Source organism: Leptodactylus fuscus, chromosome 1 (genome assembly GCF_031893055.1).
Source record: "Leptodactylus fuscus isolate aLepFus1 chromosome 1, aLepFus1.hap2, whole genome shotgun sequence".
In the NCBI taxonomy this organism is placed as follows: Eukaryota; Metazoa; Chordata; class Amphibia; order Anura; family Leptodactylidae; genus Leptodactylus; species Leptodactylus fuscus.
The window spans coordinates 235,387,749-235,407,099 of NC_134265.1; the positions used below are offsets into that span (position 1 = coordinate 235,387,749).

The following is a 19,351-nucleotide window of genomic DNA, read 5'->3' on the forward strand; positions in this document are numbered from 1 at the left end:
TCTTTGGTCTCCATTCATGTGCGCATTATTCAGAACTCTTGTCTTCACAAGAAAATCCCTTGCGGAGTCACGTACTTTTCAGGAGGGTCACGCGGACGTTACACAGAATCAGGTCACTGTAAGCTAGGACCCTTATTACTGGCTCTACAGCCAAGCAAGCTGAGTCAGGCTATATAGTCAGAAGTAAAAGTGAAATTGCCATTGGGAGCCAGCAGGAATTTCTCTGCACTGGTGCTATCGCCAGCAGGAAAAAAATCAAACCACTGTCAGAAGTGGGATTCGAACCCACGCCTCCAGAGGAGACTGCGACCTGAACGCAGCGCCTTAGACCGCTCGGCCATCCTGACATGAGATTAGTTTCCTCAGTCCCTGAATGTCGCGCGCATGCACGCTATTTGGAATCAATTAACTACTCATTAGAAAATCATCCCTCCTATGTACATTCTGTACTCATGGGAATTTTCACCTTGCCTAAAGATTAGAGATGAGCGAACACTAAAATGTTCGAGGTTCGAAATTCGATTCGAACAGCCGCTCAATGTTTGTGTGTTCGAACGGGTTTCGAACCCCATTATAGTCTATGGGGAACAGATACTCGTTAAGGGGGAAACCCAAATCCGTGTCTGGAGGGTCACCAAGTCCACTATGACACCCCAGGAAATGATGCCAACACCTCTGGAATGACACTGGGACAGCAGGGGAAGCATGTCTGGGGGCATCTAACACACCAAAGACCCTCTATTACCCCAACATCACAGCCTAACAACTACACACTTTACACACTCAATACCACCTCTCTGACAGTAGGAAAACACCTTGAAACATGTGTATTTGGCACTTGCAGTGAGGAGAGCTTGTCACCAGCAGTGAATTTGGCCCTTGTAGTAAGTTGAGGTTGGCACCAACATTTGTTTTGAAAATCAGGGTGGATTGAGCCTCTAACCAGCAGAGTTTGGGCAAATTCATGGTGGAGGGAGCCTCTAAAAACCCCAGTTTGGACCAATTCATGGTGGAGGGAGCCTCTAACCAGCCCAGTTTGGGCAAATTCATGGTGGAGGGAGCCTCTAAAAAACCCAGTTTGGACCAATTCATGGTGGAGGGAGCCTCTAACCAGCCCAGTTTGGGCAAATTCATGGTGGAGGGAGCCTCTAACCAGCCCAGTTTGGACCAATTAATGGTGGAGGGAGCCTCTAACCAGCCCAGTTTGGACCAATTAATGGTGGAGGGAGCCTCTAACCACCCCAGTTTGGACCAATTCATGGTGGAGGGAGCCTCTAACCAGCCCAGTTTGGACCAATTCATGGTGGAGGGAGCCTCTAAAAAACCCAGTTTGGACCAATTCATGGTGGAGGGAGCCTCTAAACAGCCCAGTTTGGGCAAATTCATGGTGGAGGGAGCCTCTAAAAAACCCAGTTTGGACCAATTCATGGTGGAGGGAGCCTCTAACCAGCCCAGTTTGGACCAATTAATGGTGGAGGGAGCCTCTAAACAGCCAAGTTTGGACCAATTCATGGTGGAGGGAGCCTCTAAAAAACCCAGTTTGGACCAATTCATGGTGGAGGGAGCCTCTAAACAGCCCAGTTTGGGCAAATTCATGGTGGAGGGAGCCTCTAAAAAACCCAGTTTGGACCAATTCATGGTGGAGGGAGCCTCTAACCAGCCCAGTTTGGACCAATTAATAGTGGAGGGAGCCTCTAAACAGCCAAGTTTGGACCAATTCATGGTGGAGGGAGCCTCTAAAAACCCCAGTTTGGACCAATTCATGGTGGAGGGAGCCTCTAACCAGCCCAGTTTGGACCAATTAATGGTGGAGGGAGCCTCTAACCACCCCAGTTTGGACCAATTCATGGTGGAGGGAGCCTCTAAAAACCCCAGTTTGGACCAATTCATGGTGGAGGGAGCCTCTAACCAGCCCAGTTTGGGCAAATTCATGGTGGAGGGAGCCTCTAAACAGCCCAGTTTGGGCAAATTCATGGTGGAGGGAGCCTCTAACCAGCCCAGTTTGGACCAATTAATGGTGGAGGGAGCCTCTAACCAGCCCAGTTTGGACCAATTAATGGTGGAGGGAGCCTCTAACCACCCCAGTTTGGACCAATTCATGGTGGAGGGAGCCTCTAAAAACCCCAGTTTGGACCAATTCATGGTGGAGGGAGCCTCTGACCAGCCCAGTTTGGGCAAATTCATGGTGGAGGGAGCCTCTAAACAGCCCAGTTTGGGCAAATTCATGGTGGAGGGAGCCTCTAACCAGCCCAGTTTGGACCAATTAATGGTGGAGGGAGCCTCTAACCAGCCCAGTTTGGACCAATTAATGGTGGAGGGAGCCTCTAACCACCCCAGTTTGGACCAATTCATGGTGGAGGGAGCCTCTAAACAGCCAAGTTTGGACCAATTCATGGTGGAGGGAGCCTCTAAAAACCCCAGTTTGGACCAATTCATGGTGGAGGGAGCCTCTAACCAGCCCAGTTTGGACCAATTAATGGTGGAGGGAGCCTCTAACCACCCCAGTTTGGACCAATTCATGGTGGAGGGAGCCTCTAAAAACCCCAGTTTGGACCAATTCATGGTGGAGGGAGCCTCTAACCAGCCCAGTTTGGGCAAATTCATGGTGGAGGGAGCCTCTAAACAGCCCAGTTTGGGCAAATTCATGGTGGAGGGAGCCTCTAACCAGCCCAGTTTGGACCAATTAATGGTGGAGGGAGCCTCTAACCAGCCCAGTTTGGACCAATTAATGGTGGAGGGAGCCTCTAACCACCCCAGTTTGGACCAATTCATGGTGGAGGGAGCCTCTAAACAGCCAAGTTTGGACCAATTAATGGTGGAGGGAGCCTCTAACCACCCCAGTTTGGACCAATTCATGGTGGAGGGAGCCTCTAACCAGCCCAGTTTGGGCAAATTCATGGTGGAGGGAGCCTCTAAACAGCCCAGTTTGGGCAAATTCATGGTGGAGGGAGCCTCTAACCAGCCCAGTTTGGACCAATTAATGGTGGAGGGAGCCTCTAACCAGCCCAGTTTGGACCAATTAATGGTGGAGGGAGCCTCTAACCAGCCCAGTTTGGACCAATTAATGGTGGAGGGAGCCTCTAACCACCCCAGTTTGGACCAATTCATGGTGGAGGGAGCCTCTAAAAAACCCAGTTTGGACCAATTCATGGTGGAGGGAGCCTCTAAACAGCCCAGTTTGGGCAAATTCATGGTGGAGGGAGCCTCTAAACAGCCCAGTTTGGGCAAATTCATGGTGGAGGGAGCCTCTAACCAGCCCAGTTTGGACCAATTAATGGTGGAGGGAGCCTCTAACCAGCCCAGTTTGGACCAATTCATGGTGGAGGGAGCCTCTAAACAGCCCAGTTTGGGCAAATTCATGGTGGAAGGAGCCTCTAACCAGCAGAGTTGTGGGAAAGCAGGGTGGAGGGAGCCTCTAACCAGCAGAGTTGGTGGAAATCAGGGTGGAGGGAGCCTCTAACCAGCAGAGTTGGGGGAAATCATGTTGGAGGGAGCCTAGTATTAGCAGAATTGTGCAACGCTTATGGTGGATGAGTATGAGGATGCGGAGGAATTGGAGAGGTTGAGTACAGACATGGAGTTTCATGTTGGGGTGCTTTACACAGGTGGGCACAAAAATGAAGGCTCTATCCAGTGGTGGTTCATTTTTATCAAAGTGAGCCGGTCGGCACTCTCAGCTGACAGACGGGTGCGCTTGTCAGTGATGATGCCACCGGCTGCACTGAACACCCTCTCAGATAGGACGCTGGCGGCAGGACAGGACAGCACCTCCAAGGCATATAGGGCAAGTTCAAGCCACAGGTCCAACTTCGACACCCAATACGTGTAGGGCGCAGAGGGGTCGGAGAGGACAGGGCTGTGGTCGGAAAGGTATTCCCGCAACATGCGCCTATACTTCTCACGCCTGGTGACACTAGGACCCTCCGTGGCGGCACTTTGGCGAGGGGGTGCCATCAAGGTGTCCCAGACCTTAGACAGTGTGCCCCTCGTTTGTGTGGACCGGTGAGAACTTGGTTGCCTACTGGAGGAACTGCCCTCCCTGCCGCCACTGTCACATGCTGGAAACATCTCCATCATATTCTGCACCAATTGCCTGTGGCAAGCATTGATGCGATTGGCCCTCCCCTCTACCGGAATAAAAGACGAGATGTTGTTTTTATACCGGGGGTCAAGGATAGCAAAGATCCAGTACTGGTTGTCCTCCATGATTTTGACAATACGCTTGTCGGTTGTAAAGCACCCCAACATGAACTCAGCCATGTCTACCACAGTGTTAGTTGGCATGACTCCTCTGGCCCCACCGGAAAGTTCAATCTCCATTTCCTCCTCATCCTCCATGTCTACCCATCCGCGCTGCAACAATGGGACGATTCGAAGTTGCCCGGAAGCCTCCTGTATCACCATCACATCATCGGACAACTCTTCTTCCTCCTCCTCCTCCTCCTCCTCCTCCTCCATTAAACGCAGTGAAGCGGACAGATGTGTGGACCTACTCTCCAGCTGTGACGGATCGGATGCTATCCCTAACTCCTCTGTGTGATCTGAGTTATCCCTGATGTCAATCAGGGATTCTCTCAGAACACACAAGAGCGGGATTGTAAGGCTCACCATCGCATCCTCAGAGCTCACCCTCCTTGTGGACTCCTCAAAGACCCGTAGGATGTCACAAAGGTCTCTCATCCATGGCCACTCATGGATGTGAAACTGAGGCAGCTGACTTTGTGGCACCCTAGGGTTTTGTAGCTGGTATTCCATCAAAGGTCTCTGCTGCTCAACCACTCTATTCAACATCTGAAACGTTGAGTTCCAGCGTGTGGGGACGTCGCACAAAAGCCGGTGTTGTGGCACATGCAGGCGTTGCTGGAGAGATTTTAAGCTAGCAGCGGCTACTGTCGACTTGCGAAAGTGGGCGCACATGCGCCGCACTTTCACCAGTAGCTCTGGAACATTGGGGTAGCTCTTTAGGAAACGTTGCACCACTAGGTTGAAGACGTGGGCCAGGCATGGAACATGTTGGAGTCCGGCAAGCTCCAGAGCTGCTACCAGGTTCCGGCCGTTATCACAAACGACCATGCCTGGGCCCAGGTGCAGCGGCTCAAACCATATTGCCGTCTCATCGAGGAGGGCATCCCTCACCTCGGAGGCAGTGTGCTGTCTGTCCCCCAAGCTGATCAGCTTCAGCACAGCCTGCTGACGTCTACCAACGCCAGTGCTGCAACGTTTCCAACTCGTAGCTGGGGTCAATCTAACAGCGGAGGAGGAGGCGGTGGCGGAGGAGGAGGCGGTGGCGGAGGAGGAGGCGGTAGAGGAGGAGGAGGAGGGGGGTGTTCTTCTCGTGTCCCTGCCAGGAATGTTAGGCGGGGAGACGAGGTACACCGGGCCAGTTTGGGAAGCAGTCCCAGCCTCAACTACATTCACCCAGTGTGCCGTCAGTGAAATGTAGCGTCCCTGTCCGCATGCACTTGTCCACGCGTCGGTGGTCAAGTGGACCTTTGTGCAAAGCGCGGAACTAAGGGCCCGCCTGATGTTGAGTGACACGTGCTGGTGCAAGGCGGGGACGGCACACCGGGAGAAGTAGTGACGGCTAGGGACGGCATAGCGAGGTGCCGCAGTTGCCATCAGGTCCAGGAAGGCGGGAGTTTCAACAAGCCGGAACGCCAACATCTCCTGGGCCAGCAGTTTAGCGATGTTGGCGTTCAAGGCTTGCGCGTGTGGGTGGTTAGCAGTGTATTTCTGCCGCCGCTCCAATGTCTGAGAGATGGTGGGTTGTTGTAAAGAAACGCCTGATGGTGCCTTTGATGGTGCAGGAGAAGGAGATAAGACAGGACCAGGGGAGGATGAGGTAGAAGTCAACAAAGTGGCGGAGGCAGATGAAGTGGTGTCCTGGCTCGTCCTCTGGAGTGCATCGCCAGCACAGTCAGCAGTGGCAGTGGCAGAGGCAGAGGCAGAGGCAGTGGCAGTGGCGTGAACGGCAGGCGGCCTTTGTCCTGCCGTTGCTGCCTGCCACTGATTCCAGTGCTTGGATTCCAAATGACGGCGCATTGAAGTGGTGGACAGGTTGCTCTTCTCAGAGCCCCTAATCAATTTCGAGAGGCAAATTGTGCAGACAACACTATATCTGTCCTCGGCGCATTCCTTGAAAAAACTCCACACCTTCGAGAAACGTGCCCTCGAGGTGGGAGTTTTTCGGGGCTGGGTACGAACTGGAACATCTTGGGAGATTCCGGGTGTGGCCTGGCTTCGCCTAAGCTGCTGACCTCTGCCTCTGCCTCTAGCTACCCTTTTTGGTGCTGCACCTGCCTCAACATCCACACTACTTTCCCCGCTTGACATCCCCCCTGTCCAGGTCGGGTCAGTGTCCTCATCATCCACCACTTCCTCTTCCAACTCCTGTCTCATCTCCTCCTCCCGCACAATGCGCCAGTCAACTGGATGCCCTGACGGCAACTGCGTCACATCATCGTCGATGAGGGTGGGTTGCTGGTCATCCACCACCAAATCGAACGGAGATGGAGGAGACTCTAGTGTTTGAGCATCTGGACACAGATGCTCCTCTGTTAGGTTCGTGGAATCGTGACGTGGAGAGGCAGGTTGAGGGACAATGAAAGGAGCGGAGAACAGCTCTGGGGAGCAGGGACAGTTTGGGTTATTGTTCTGTAAAGCTTCGGAATTTTGGGAGGAAGGAAGACAAGACTGTTGGGTAATAGGAGGAGAGGAGGCAGAGTCTGACTGGCTGCTGGACAATGTGCTGTAAGCGTTCTCTGACAGCCATTGCAAGACCTGTTCCTGGTTCTCGGGCCTACTAAGGTTTGTACCCTGCAGTTTAGTTAATGTGGCAAGCAACCCTGGCACTGTGGAGTGGCGCAATGCTTGCTGCCCCACAGGAGTAGGCACGGGACGCCCTGTGGCTTCACTGCTACCTTGCTCCCCAGAACCATTCCCCCGACCTCGCCCACGGCCTCGTCCACGTCCCTTTCCGGGAGCCTTGCGCATTTTGAATTCCTAGTTAGAAATTGGCACTGTATACCAGTAGTAAAAATTGTGGGTGCACGTAACCCCAATATATTCTTTGAATTACCAGTCAGACACTGGCACTATATGGCAGTAGCAAGAAATGAGGGTACTTGTATTCCCAATATATTCTTTGAATTCCCAGTCAGACAATGGCACTGTATACCAGTAGTAAAAATTGTGGGTGCACGTAACCCCAATATATTCTTTGAATTACCAGTCAGACACTGGCACTATATGGCAGTAGCAAGAAATGAGGGTATTTGTATTCCCAATATATTCTTTGAATTCCCAGTCAGACAATGGCACTGTATACCAGTAGTAAAAATTGTGGGTGCACGTAACCCCAATATATTCTTTGAATTACCAGTCAGAAACTGGCACTATATGGCAGTAGCAAGAAATGAGGGTATTTGTATTCCCAATATACTCTTTGAATTCCCAGTCAGACAATGGCACTGTATACCAGTAGTAAAAATTGTGGGTGCACGTAACCCCAATATATTCTTTGAATTCCCAGTCAGAAACTGGCACTATATGGCAGTAGCAAGAAATGAGGGTATTTGTATTCCCAATATATTCTTTGAATTCCCAGTCAGACAATGGCACTGTATACCAGTAGTAAAAATTGTGGGTGCACGTAACCCCAATATATTCTTTGAATTACCAGTCAGACACTGGCACTATATGGCAGTAGCAAGAAATGAGGGTATTTGTATTCCCAATATATTCTTTGAATTCCCAGTCAGACAATGGCACTGTATACCAGTAGTAAAAATTGTGGGTGCACGTAACCCCAATATATTCTTTGAATTACCAGTCAGACACTGGCACTATATGGCAGTAGCAAGAAATGAGGGTATTTGTATTCCCAATATATTCTTTGAATTCCCAGTCAGACAATGGCACTGTATACCAGTAGTAAAAATTGTGGGTGCACGTAACCCCAATATATTCTTTGAATTACCAGTCAGACACTGGCACTATATGGCAGTAGCAAGAAATGAGGGTATTTGTATTCCCAATATATTCTTTGAATTCCCAGTCAGACAATGGCACTGTATACCAGTAGTAAAAATTGTGGGTGCACGTAACCCCAATATATTCTTTGAATTACCAGTCAGAAACTGGCACTATATGGCAGTAGCAAGAAATGAGGGTATTTATAACCCCAATATATTCTTTGAATTCCCAGTCAGACAATGGCACTGTATACCAGTAGTAAAAATTGTGGGTGCACGTAACCCCAATATATTCTTTGAATTACCAGTCAGAAACTGGCACTATATGGCAGTAGCAAGAAATGAGGGTATTTATAACCCCAATATATTCTTTGAATTCCCAGTCAGACAATGGCACTGTATACCAGTAGTAAAAATTGTGGGTGCACGTAACCCCAATATATTCTTTGAATTACCAGTCAGAAACTGGCACTATATGGCAGTAGCAAGAAATGAGGGTATTTGTATTCCCAATATATTCTTTGAATTCCCAGTCAGACAATGGCACTGTATACCAGTAGTAAAAATTGTGGGTGCACGTAACCCCAATATATTCTTTGAATTACCAGTCAGACACTGGCACTATATGGCAGTAGCAAGAAATGAGGGTATTTGTATTCCCAATATATTCTTTGAATTCCCAGTCAGACAATGGCACTGTATACCAGTAGTAAAAATTGTGGGTGCACGTAACCCCAATATATTCTTTGAATTCCCAGTCAGACACTGGCACTATATGGCAGTAGCAAGAAATGAGGGTATTTGTATTCCCAATATATTCTTTGAATTCCCAGTCAGACAATGGCACTGTATACCAGTAGTAAAAATTGTGGGTGCACGTAACCCCAATATATTCTTTGAATTCCCAGTCAGACACTGGCACTATATGGCAGTAGCAAGAAATGAGGGTATTTGTATTCCCAATATATTCTTTGAATTCCCAGTCAGACAATAGCACTGTATACCAGTAGTAAAAATTGTGGGTGCACGTAACCCCAATATATTCTTTGAATTACCAGTCAGACACTGGCACTATATGGCAGTAGCAAGAAATGAGGGTATTTGTATTCCCAATATATTCTTTGAATTCCCAGTCAGACAATGGCACTGTATACCAGTAGTAAAAATTGTGGGTGCACGTAACCCCAATATATTCTTTGAATTACCAGTCAGACACTGGCACTATATGGCAGTAGCAAGAAATGAGGGTATTTGTATTCCCAATATATTCTTTGAATTCCCAGTCAGACAATGGCACTGTATACCAGTAGTAAAAATTGTGGGTGCACGTAACCCCAATATATTCTTTGAATTCCCAGTCAGACACTGGCACTATATGGCAGTAGCAAGAAATGAGGGTATTTGTATTCCCAATATATTCTTTGAATTCCCAGTCAGACAATGGCACTGTATACCAGTAGTAAAAATTGTGGGTGCACGTAACCCCAATATATTCTTTGAATTCCCAGTCAGACACTGGCACTATATGGCAGTAGCAAGAAATGAGGGTATTTGTATTCCCAATATATTCTTTGAATTCCCAGTCAGACAATGGCACTGTATACCAGTAGTAAAAATTGTGGGTGCACGTAACCCCAATATATTCTTTGAATTCCCAGTCAGACACTGGCACTATATGGCAGTAGCAAGAAATGAGGGTATTTGTATTCCCAATATATTCTTTGAATTCCCAGTCAGACAATGGCACTGTATACCAGTAGTAAAAATTGTGGGTGCACGTAACCCCAATATATTCTTTGAATTACCAGTCAGAAACTGGCACTATATGGCAGTAGCAAGAAATGAGGGTATTTGTATTCCCAATATATTCTTTGAATTCCCAGTCAGACAATGGCACTGTATACCAGTAGTAAAAATTGTGGGTGTATATAGCCCCAATTCTATTGCTAGGGGACTTGCAGGGTATTTCTGGGGTGAAGGTGGGGGGGCACACCGTTGGAACGGGTATCGGGGTATATATCGGGTATACGGGAATACACTGACAGTGTATTCCATTCAGGATCCTGGGAAAGCTGGGTTGCGGCGATTGAGCCCGTCAGTGCCACGTTACACTGACAAGCTTCTCCCTGGAATTTAGCTCTTACAAGAGCTGTTGGTTGTCTTCTCCTTCCTATCCTAGCCTGTCCCTGCCTACCCAGAATCTAAGCCCTAGCTAGCTGGACGGAAACCTCCGTCCTCGGTGAATTGCAAGCTCAGAATGACGCGAAGCTGGGCGTCGCTGTTCTTTTAAATTAGAGGTCACATGTTTTCGGCAGCCAATGGGTTTTGCCTACTTTTTTCAACGTCACCGGTGTCGTAGTTCCTGTCCCACCTACCCTGCGCTGTTATTGGAGCAAAAAAGGCGCCAGGGAAGGTGGGAGGGGAATCGAGTAATGGCGCACTTTACCACGCGGTGTTCGATTCGATTCGAACATGCCGAACAGCCTAATATCCGATCGAACATGAGTTCGATAGAACACTGTTCGCTCATCTCTACTAAAGATGTCCCAACTAGTGAACCGGGAGACAGCAAACCCCAGGACAGAGGCCGAAATAGCTCAGTTGGGAGAGCGTTAGACTGAAGATCTAAAGGTCCCTGGTTTGATCCCGGGTTTCGGCAAATGAATTTTGAATACAAATCCACTAACAAAAGAAAAGGCTTGCTACATTTCTTTCCAATTTATTGGGGTTTCGATCGAGCGTAGCGCACTGCTGGAACTATAGAAAAAAAAAAAAAGGTTGAAAACAGTTCTTTCAGGAGAAGACAAGGTGCTGCGCGGATGCCGAAATAGCTCAGTTGGGAGAGCGTAGACTAAAGATCTAAAGGTCCCCGTTTCAATTCTGGGTTTTGTCACACCCTCGTTTTAAACATTGAACAATTGACATGAATGTTTTTGGGTTCTTTCTATATCCTAACTGAACCGAGCTTTCCTTCTAGCATAATGCGCAGGTAATCCTGGAAATGGGGGGGGGGAGTCCCTCTTTCACATCATTCATTAATGTGAGAAAGACTAAATAATACAAGGATCCGGAAATATTCAGCAGAATGCTGAATGGCAGAGACATATATTACCACACTTCTCCAAGAAGCCTTACCTCTTCTCCGTGTTCCCTCCCGAAGAACCAGCTGCCATTTTCTTTGCTGCTCGCCGAATAGCGTTCACCTCCAAAAGCACGCAGCTGCATCACCAGAAGACATGTCCTAGGTGCACAACAGCGGTGGCTGTCTTTTTTTAGCAGATAGACCCTGCTCAGCTACATTATATTGATGATTTTAAGTGGGTATAGAGTCAGAGCTCGACTCTTGGCTGGTCAAAACCAGATGGCAATGTCCAATGAGCTCCAGGCCCAACTGAATGTCATTTCTCCCAGGTCTCCCCCAGGTTCCAATGCTGTAGAAATGTTATTCCATGCTTCAGCTGTAAACCGTTGTCTCTTACAATAAAGGCCGTTCTTTTACCTTAACGGTCCACACAGACAGAATGTAGAAGGGGTGTTTGTGACAGACATCATAGCGGATCCTCCAGATTGTGATTGGATTAGTCTTTGGTCTCCATTCAAGTGCGCATTATTCGGAACTCTTGTCTTCACAAGAAAATCCCTTGCGGAGTCACGTACTTTTCAGGAGGGTCACGCGGAAGTTACACAGAATCAGGTCACTGAAAGCTAGGACCCTTATTACTGGCTCTACAGCCAAGCAAGCTGAGTCAGGCTATATAGTCAGAAGTAAAAGTGAAATTGCCATTGGGAGCCAGCAGGAATTTCTCTGCACTGGTGCTATCGCCAGCAGGAAAAAAATCAAACCACTGTCAGAAGTGGGATTCGTACCCACACCTCCAGAGGAGACTGCGACCTGAACGCAGCGCCTTAGACCGCTCGGCCATCCTGACATGTGATTAGTTTCCTCAGTCCCTGAATGTCGCGCGCATGCACGCTATTTGGAATCAATTAACTACTCATTAGAAAATCATCCCTCCTATGTACATTCTGGACTCATGGGAATTTTCACCTTGCCTAAAGATGTCCCAACTAGTGAACGGGGAGACAGCAAACTCCAGGACAGAGGCCGAAATAGCTCAGTTGGGAGAGCGTTAGACTGAAGATCTAAAGGTCCCTGGTTCGATCCCGGGTTTCGGCAAATGAATTTTGAATACAAATCCACTAACAAAAGAAAAGGCTTGCTACGTTTCTTTCCAATTCGTTGGGGTTTCGATCGAGCGTAGCGCACTGCTGGAACTATAGAAAAAAAAAAAAGGTTGAAAACAGTTCTTTCAGGAGAAGACAATGTGCTGCGCGGATGCCGAAATAGCTCAGTTGGGAGAGCGTAGACTAAAGATCTAAAGGTCCCCGATTCAATTCCGGGTTTTGTCACACCCTCGTTTTAAACATTGAACAATTGACATGAATGTTTTTGGGTTCTTTCTATATCCTAACTGAACCGAGCTTTCCTTCTTGCATAATGCGCAGGTAATCCTGGAAATGGGGGTGGAGTCCCTCTTTCACATCAGTCATTAATGTGAGAAAGACTAAATAATGCAAGGATCCGGAAATATTCAGCAGAATGCTGAATGTCAGAGACATATATTACCACACTTCTCCAAGAAGCCTTACCTCTTCTCCGTGTTCCCTCCCGAAGAACCAGCTGCCATTTTCTTTGCTGCTCGCCCAATAGCGTTCACCTCCAAAAGCACGCAGCTGCATCACCAGAAGACATGTCCTAGGTGCACAACAGCGGTGGCTGTCTTTTTTTAGCAGATAGACCCTGCTCAGCTACATTATATTGATGATTTTAAGTGGGTATAGAGTCAGAGCTCGACTCTTGGCTGGTCAAAACCAGATGGCAATGTCCAATGAGCTCCAGGCCCCACTGAATGTCATTTCTCCCAGGTCTCCCCCAGGTTCCAATGCTGTAGAAATGTTATTCCATGCTTCAGCTGTAAACCTTTGTCTCTTACAATAAAGGCCGTTCTTTTACCTTAACGGTCCACACAGACAGAATGTAGAAGGGGTGTTTGTGACAGACATCATAGCGGATCCTCCAGATTGTGATTGGATTAGTCTTTGGTCTCCATTCAAGTGCGCATTATTCAGAACTCTTGTCTTCACAAGAAAATCCCTTGCGGAGTCACATACTTTTCAGGAGGGTCACGCGGAAGTTACACAGAATCAGGTCACTGTAAGCTAGGATCCTTATTACTGGCTCTACAGCCAAGCAAGCTGAGTCAGGCTATATAGTCAGAAGTAAAAGTGAAATTGCCATTGGGAGCCAGCAGGAATTTCTCTGCACTGGTGCTATCGCCAGCAGGAAAAAATTCAAACCACTGTCAGAAGTGGGATTCGAACCCACGCCTCCAGAGGAGACTGCGACCTGAACGCAGCGCCTTAGACCGCTCGGCCATCCTGACATGGGATTAGTTTCCTCAGTCCCTAAATGTCGCACGCATGCACGCTATTTGGAATCAATTAACTACTCATTAGAAAATCATCCCTCCTATGTACATTCTGTACTCATGGGAATTTTCACCTTGCCTAAAGATGTCCCAACTAGTGAACGGGGAGACAGCAAACCCCAGGACAGAGGCCGAAATAGCTCAGTTGGGAGAGCGTTAGACTGAAGATCTAAAGGTCCCTGGTTCGATCCCGGGTTTCGGCAAATGAATTTTGAATACAAATCCACTAACAAAAGAAAAGGCTTGCTACGTTTCTTTCCAATTCGTTGGGGTTTCGATCGAGCGTAGCGCGCTGCTGGAACTATAGAAAAAAAAAAAAGGTTGAAAAAAGTTCTTTCAGGAGAAGACAATGTGCTGCGCGGATGCCGAAATAGCTCAGTTGGGAGAGCGTAGACTAAAGATCTAAAGGTCCCCGATTCAATTCTGGGTTTTGTCACACCCTCGTTTTAAACATTGAACAATTGACATGAATGTTTTTGGGTTCTTTCTATATCCTAACTGAACCGAGCTTTCCTTCTAGCATAATGCGCAGGTAATCCTGGAAATGGGGGGGGGGGGGAAGTCCCTCTTTCACATCAGTCATTAATGTGAGAAAGACTAAATAATGCAAGGATCCGGAAATATTCAGCAGAATGCTGAATGGCAGAGACATATATTACCACACTTCTCCAAGAAGCCTTACCTCTTCTCCGTGTTCCCTCCCGAAGAACCAGCTGCCATTTTCTTTGCTGCTCGCCCAATAGCGTTCACCTCCAAAAGCACGCAGCTGCATCACCAGAAGACATGTCCTAGGTGCACAACAGCGGTGGCTGTCGTTTTTTAGCAGATAGACCCTGCTCAGCTACATTATATTGATGATTTTAAGTGGGTATAGAGTCAGAGCTCGACTCTTGGCTGGTCAAAACCAGATGGCAATGTCCAATGAGCTCCAGGTCCCACTGAATGTCATTTCTCCCAGGTCTCCCCCAGGTTCCAATGCTGTAGAAATGTTATTCCATGCTTCAGCTGTAAACCTTTGTCTCTTACAATAAAGGCCGTTATTTTACCTTAACGGTCCTCACAGACAGAATGTAGAAGGGGTGTTTGTGACAGACATCATAGCGGATCCTCCAGATTGTGATTGGATTAGTCTTTGGTCTCCATTCAAGTACGCATTATTCAGAACTCTTGTCTTCACAAGAAAATCCCTTGCGGAGTCACGTACTTTTCAGGAGGGTCACGCGGAAGTTACACAGAATCAGGTCACTGTAAGCTAGGACCCTTATTACTGGCTCTACAGCCAAGCAAGCTGAGTCAGGCTATATAGTCAGAAGTAAAAGTGAAATTGCCATTGGGAGCCAGCAGGAATTTCTCTGCACTGGTGCTATCGCCAGCAGGAAAAAAATCAAACCACTGTCAGAAGTGGGATTCGAACCCACGCCTCCAGAGGAGACTGCGACCTGAACGCAGCGCCTTAGACCGCTCGGCCATCCTGACATGGGATTAGTTTCCTCAGTCCCTAAATGTTGCGCGCATGTACGCTATTTGGAATCAATTAACTACTCATTAGAAAATCATCCCTCCTATGTACATTCTGTACTCATGGGAATTTTCACCTTGCCTAAAGATGTCCCAACTAGTGAACGGGGAGACAGCAAACCCCAGGACAGAGGCCGAAATAGCTCAGTTGGGAGAGCGTTAGACTGAAGATCTAAAGGTCCCTGGTTCGATCCCGGGTTTCGGCAAATGAATTTTGAATACAAATCCACTAACAAAAGAAAAGGCTTGCTACGTTTCTTTCCAATTCGTTGGGGTTTCGATCGAGCGTAGCGCGCTGCTGGAACTATAGAAAAAAAAAAAGGTTGAAAACAGTTCTTTCAGGAGAAGATAATGTGCTGCGCGGATGCCGAAATAGCTCAGTTGGGAGAGCGTAGACTAAAGATCTAAAGGTCCCCGATTCAATTCTGGGTTTTGTCACACCCTCATTTTAAACATTGATCAATTGACATGAATGTTTTTGGGTTCTTTCTATATCCTAACTGAACCGAGCTTTCCTTCTTGCATAATGCGCAGGTAATCCTGGAAATGGGGGGGGGGGGGAGAAGTCCCTCTTTCACATCAGTCATTAATGTGAGAAAGACTAAATAATGCAAGGATCCGGAAATATTCAGCAGAATGCTGAATGGCAGAGACATATATTACCACACTTCTCCAAGAAGCCTTACCTCTTCTCCGTGTTCCCTCCCGAAGAACCAGCTGCCATTTTCTTTGCTGCTCGCCGAATAGCGTTCACCTCCAAAAGCACGCAGCTGCATCACCAGAAGACATGTCCTAGGTGCACAACAGCGGTGGCTGTCGTTTTTTAGCAGATAGACCCTGCTCAGCTACATTATATTGATGATTTTAAGTGGGTATAGAGTCAGAGCTCGACTCTTGGCTGGTCAAAACCAGATGGCAATGTCCAATGAGCTCCAGGTCCCACTGAATGTCATTTCTCCCAGGTCTCCCCCAGGTTCCAATGCTGTAGAAATGTTATTCCATGCTTCAGCTGTAAACCTTTGTCTCTTACAATAAAGGCCGTTCTTTTACCTTAACGGTCCTCACAGACAGAATGTAGAAGGGGTGTTTGTGACAGACATCATAGCGGATCCTCCAGATTGTGATTGGATTAGTCTTTGGTCTCCATTCAAGTACGCATTATTCAGAACTCTTGTCTTCACAAGAAAATCCCTTGCGGAGTCACGTACTTTTCAGGAGGGTCACGCGGAAGTTACACAGAATCAGGTCACTGTAAGCTAGGACCCTTATTACTGGCTCTACAGCCAAGCAAGCTGAGTCAGGCTATATAGTCAGAAGTAAAAGTGAAATTGCCATTGGGAGCCAGCAGGAATATCTCTGCACTGGTGCTATCGCCAGCAGGAAAAAAATCAAACCCCTGTCAGAAGTGGGATTCGAACCCACGCCTCCAGAGGAGACTGCGACCTGAACGCAGCACCTTAGACCGCTCGGCCATCCTGACATGGGATTAGTTTCCTCAGTCCCTGAATGTCGCGCGCATGCACGCTATTTGGAATCAATTAACTACTCATTAGAAAATCATCCCTCCTATGTACATTCTGTACTCATGGGAATTTTCACCTTGCCTAAAGATGTCCCAACTAGTGAACGGGGAGACAGCAAACCCCAGGACAGAGGCTGAAATAGCTCAGTTGGGAGAGCGTTAGACTGAAGATTTAAAGGTCCCTGGTTCGATCCCGGGTTTCGGCAAATGAATTTTGAATACAAATCCACTAACAAAAGAAAAGGCTTGCTACGTTTCTTTCCAATTCGTAGGGGTTTCGATCGAGCGTAGCGCACTGCTGGAACTATAGAAAAAAAAAAAGGTTGAAAACAGTTCTTTCAGGAGAAGACAATGTGCTGCGCGGATGCCGAAATAGCTCAGTTGGGAGAGCGTAGACTAAAGATCTAAAGGTCCCCGATTCAATTCTGGGTTTTGTCACACCCTCGTTTTAAACATTAAACAATTGACATGAATGTTTTTGGGTTCTTTCTATATCCTAACTGAACCGAGCTTTCCTTCTTGCATAATGCGCAGGTAATCCTGGAAATGGGGGGGGGGGAGAAGTCCCTCTTTCACATCAGTCATTAATGTGAGAAAGACTAAATAATGCAAGGATCCGGAAATATTCAGCAGAATGCTGAATGGCAGAGACATATATTACCACACTTCTCCAAGAAGCCTTACCTCTTCTCCGTGTTCCCTCCCGAAGAACCAGCTGCCATTTTCTTTGCTGCTCGCCGAATAGCGTTCACCTCCAAAAGCACGCAGCTGCATCACCAGAAGACATGTCCTAGGTGCACAACAGCGGTGGCTGTCTTTTTTTAGCAGATAGACCCTGCTCAGCTACATTATATTGATGATTTTAAGTGGGTATAGAGTCAGAGCTCGACTCTTGGCTGGTCAAAACCAGATGGCAATGTCCAATGAGCTCCAGGCCCCACTGAATGTCATTTCTCCCAGGTCTCCCCCAGGTTCCAATGCTGTAGAAATGTTATTCCATGCTTCAGCTGTAAACCTTTGTCTCTTACAATAAAGGCCGTTATTTTACCTTAACGGTCCTCACAGACAGAATGTAGAAGGGGTGTTTGTGACAGACATCATAGCGGATCCTCCAGATTGTGATTGGATTAGTCTTTGGTCTCCATTCAAGTACGCATTATTCAGAACTCTTGTCTTCACAAGAAAATCCCTTGCGGAGTCACGTACTTTTCAGGAGGGTCACGCGGAAGTTACACAGAATCAGGTCACTGAAAGCTAGGACCCTTATTACTGGCTCTACAGCCAAGCAAGCTGAGTCAGGCTATATAGTCAGAAGTAAAAGTGAAATTGCCATTGGGAGCCAGCAGGAATTTCTCTGCACTGGTGCTATCGCCAGCAGGAAAAAAATCAAACCACTGTCAGAAGTGGGATTCGAACCCACGCCTCCAGAGGAGACTGCGACCTGAACGCAGCGCCTTAGACCGCTCGGCCATCCTGACATGGGATTAGTTTCCTCAGTCCCTAAATGTCGCGCGCATGCACGCTATTTGGAATCAATTAACTACTCATTAGAAAATCATCCCTCCTATGTACATTCTGTACTCATGGGAATTTTCACCTTGCCTAAAGATGTCCCAACTAGTGAACGGGGAGACAGCAAACCCCAGGACAGAGGCCGAAATAGCTCAGTTGGGAGAGCGTTAGACTGAAGATCTAAAGGTCCCTGGTTCGATCCCGGGTTTCGGCAAATGAATTTTGAATACAAATCCACTAACAAAAGAAAAGGCTTGCTACGTTTCTTTCCAATTCATTGGGATTTCGATCGAGTGTAGCGCGCTGCTGGAACTATAGAAAAAAAAAAAAGGTTGAAAACAGTTCTTTCAGGAGAAGACAATGTGCTGCGCGGATGCCGAAATAGCTCAGTTGGGAGAGCGTAGACTAAAGATCTAAAGGTCCCCGATTCAATTCTGAGTTTTGTCACACCCTCATTTTAAACATTGAACAATTGACATGAATGTTTTTGGGTTCTTTCTATATCCTAACTGAACCGAGCTTTCCTTCTTGCATAATGCGCAGGTAATCCTGGAAATGGGGGGGGGGGGGAGTCCCTCTTTCACATCAGTCATTAATGTGAGAAAGACTAAATAATGCAAGGATCCGGAAATATTCAGCAGAATGCTGAATGGCAGAGACATATATTACCACACTTCTCCAAGAAGCCTTACCTCTTCTCCGTGTTCCCTCCCGAAGAACCAGCTGCCATTTTCTTTGCTGCTCGCCGAATCGCGTTCACCTCCAAAAGCACGCAGCTGCATCACCAGAAGACATGTCCTAGGTGCACAACAGCGGTGGCTGTCTTTTTTTAGCAGATAGACCCTGCTCAGCTACATTATATTGATGATTTTAAGTGGGTATAGAGTCAGAGCTCGACTCTTGGCTGGTCAAAACCAGATGGCAATGTCCAATGAGCTCCAGGCCCCACTGAATGTCATTTCTCCTAGGTCACCCCCAGGTTCCAATGCTGTAGAAATGTTATTCCATGCTTCAGCTGTAAACCTTTGTCTCTTAAATAAAGGCCGTTATTTTACCTTAACGGTCCACACAGACAGAATGTAGAAGGGGTGTTTGTGACAGACATCATAGCGGATCCTCCAGATTGTGATTGGATTAGTCTTTGGTCTCCATTCAAGTGCGCATTATTCAGAACTCTTGTCTTCACAAGAAAATCCCTTGCGGAGTCACATACTTTTCAGGAGGGTCACGCGGAAGTTACACAGAATCAGGTCACTGAAAGCTAGGACCCTTATTACTGGCTCTACAGCCAAGCAAGCTGAGTCAGGCTATATAGTCAGAAGTAAAAGTGAAATTGC

General features: G+C 47.5%; 12 non-coding genes across 12 annotated transcripts; 6 read left to right on the forward strand and 6 right to left on the reverse strand.

Moving 5' to 3' along the window:
• Nucleotides 1-264: 264 nt before the first annotated feature.
• TRNAL-CAG (transfer RNA leucine (anticodon CAG)) lies at nt 265-347 on the reverse strand. Its single transcript has one exon. It is a non-coding gene; the product is annotated as a tRNA-Leu (tRNA).
• Nucleotides 348-10,559: 10,212 nt separating this feature from the next.
• Nucleotides 10,560-10,632, forward strand: TRNAF-GAA (transfer RNA phenylalanine (anticodon GAA)). Its single transcript has one exon. It is a non-coding gene; the product is annotated as a tRNA-Phe (tRNA).
• A 1,187-nt stretch (nt 10,633-11,819) lies between these two features.
• Nucleotides 11,820-11,902, reverse strand: TRNAL-CAG (transfer RNA leucine (anticodon CAG)). Its single transcript has one exon. It is a non-coding gene; the product is annotated as a tRNA-Leu (tRNA).
• Nucleotides 11,903-12,077: 175 nt separating this feature from the next.
• TRNAF-GAA (transfer RNA phenylalanine (anticodon GAA)) lies at nt 12,078-12,150 on the forward strand. The gene has a single exon. It is a non-coding gene; the product is annotated as a tRNA-Phe (tRNA).
• A 1,184-nt stretch (nt 12,151-13,334) lies between these two features.
• Nucleotides 13,335-13,417, reverse strand: TRNAL-CAG (transfer RNA leucine (anticodon CAG)). The gene has a single exon. It is a non-coding gene; the product is annotated as a tRNA-Leu (tRNA).
• A 175-nt stretch (nt 13,418-13,592) lies between these two features.
• Nucleotides 13,593-13,665, forward strand: TRNAF-GAA (transfer RNA phenylalanine (anticodon GAA)). The gene has a single exon. It is a non-coding gene; the product is annotated as a tRNA-Phe (tRNA).
• Nucleotides 13,666-14,855: 1,190 nt separating this feature from the next.
• TRNAL-CAG (transfer RNA leucine (anticodon CAG)) lies at nt 14,856-14,938 on the reverse strand. The gene has a single exon. It is a non-coding gene; the product is annotated as a tRNA-Leu (tRNA).
• A 175-nt stretch (nt 14,939-15,113) lies between these two features.
• TRNAF-GAA (transfer RNA phenylalanine (anticodon GAA)) lies at nt 15,114-15,186 on the forward strand. Its single transcript has one exon. It is a non-coding gene; the product is annotated as a tRNA-Phe (tRNA).
• Nucleotides 15,187-16,377: 1,191 nt separating this feature from the next.
• On the reverse strand, nt 16,378-16,460 carry TRNAL-CAG (transfer RNA leucine (anticodon CAG)). Its single transcript has one exon. It is a non-coding gene; the product is annotated as a tRNA-Leu (tRNA).
• A 175-nt stretch (nt 16,461-16,635) lies between these two features.
• Nucleotides 16,636-16,708, forward strand: TRNAF-GAA (transfer RNA phenylalanine (anticodon GAA)). The gene has a single exon. It is a non-coding gene; the product is annotated as a tRNA-Phe (tRNA).
• Nucleotides 16,709-17,897: 1,189 nt separating this feature from the next.
• TRNAL-CAG (transfer RNA leucine (anticodon CAG)) lies at nt 17,898-17,980 on the reverse strand. Its single transcript has one exon. It is a non-coding gene; the product is annotated as a tRNA-Leu (tRNA).
• Nucleotides 17,981-18,155: 175 nt separating this feature from the next.
• On the forward strand, nt 18,156-18,228 carry TRNAF-GAA (transfer RNA phenylalanine (anticodon GAA)). Its single transcript has one exon. It is a non-coding gene; the product is annotated as a tRNA-Phe (tRNA).
• The last annotated feature ends 1,123 nt before the right edge of the window (nt 18,229-19,351 follow it).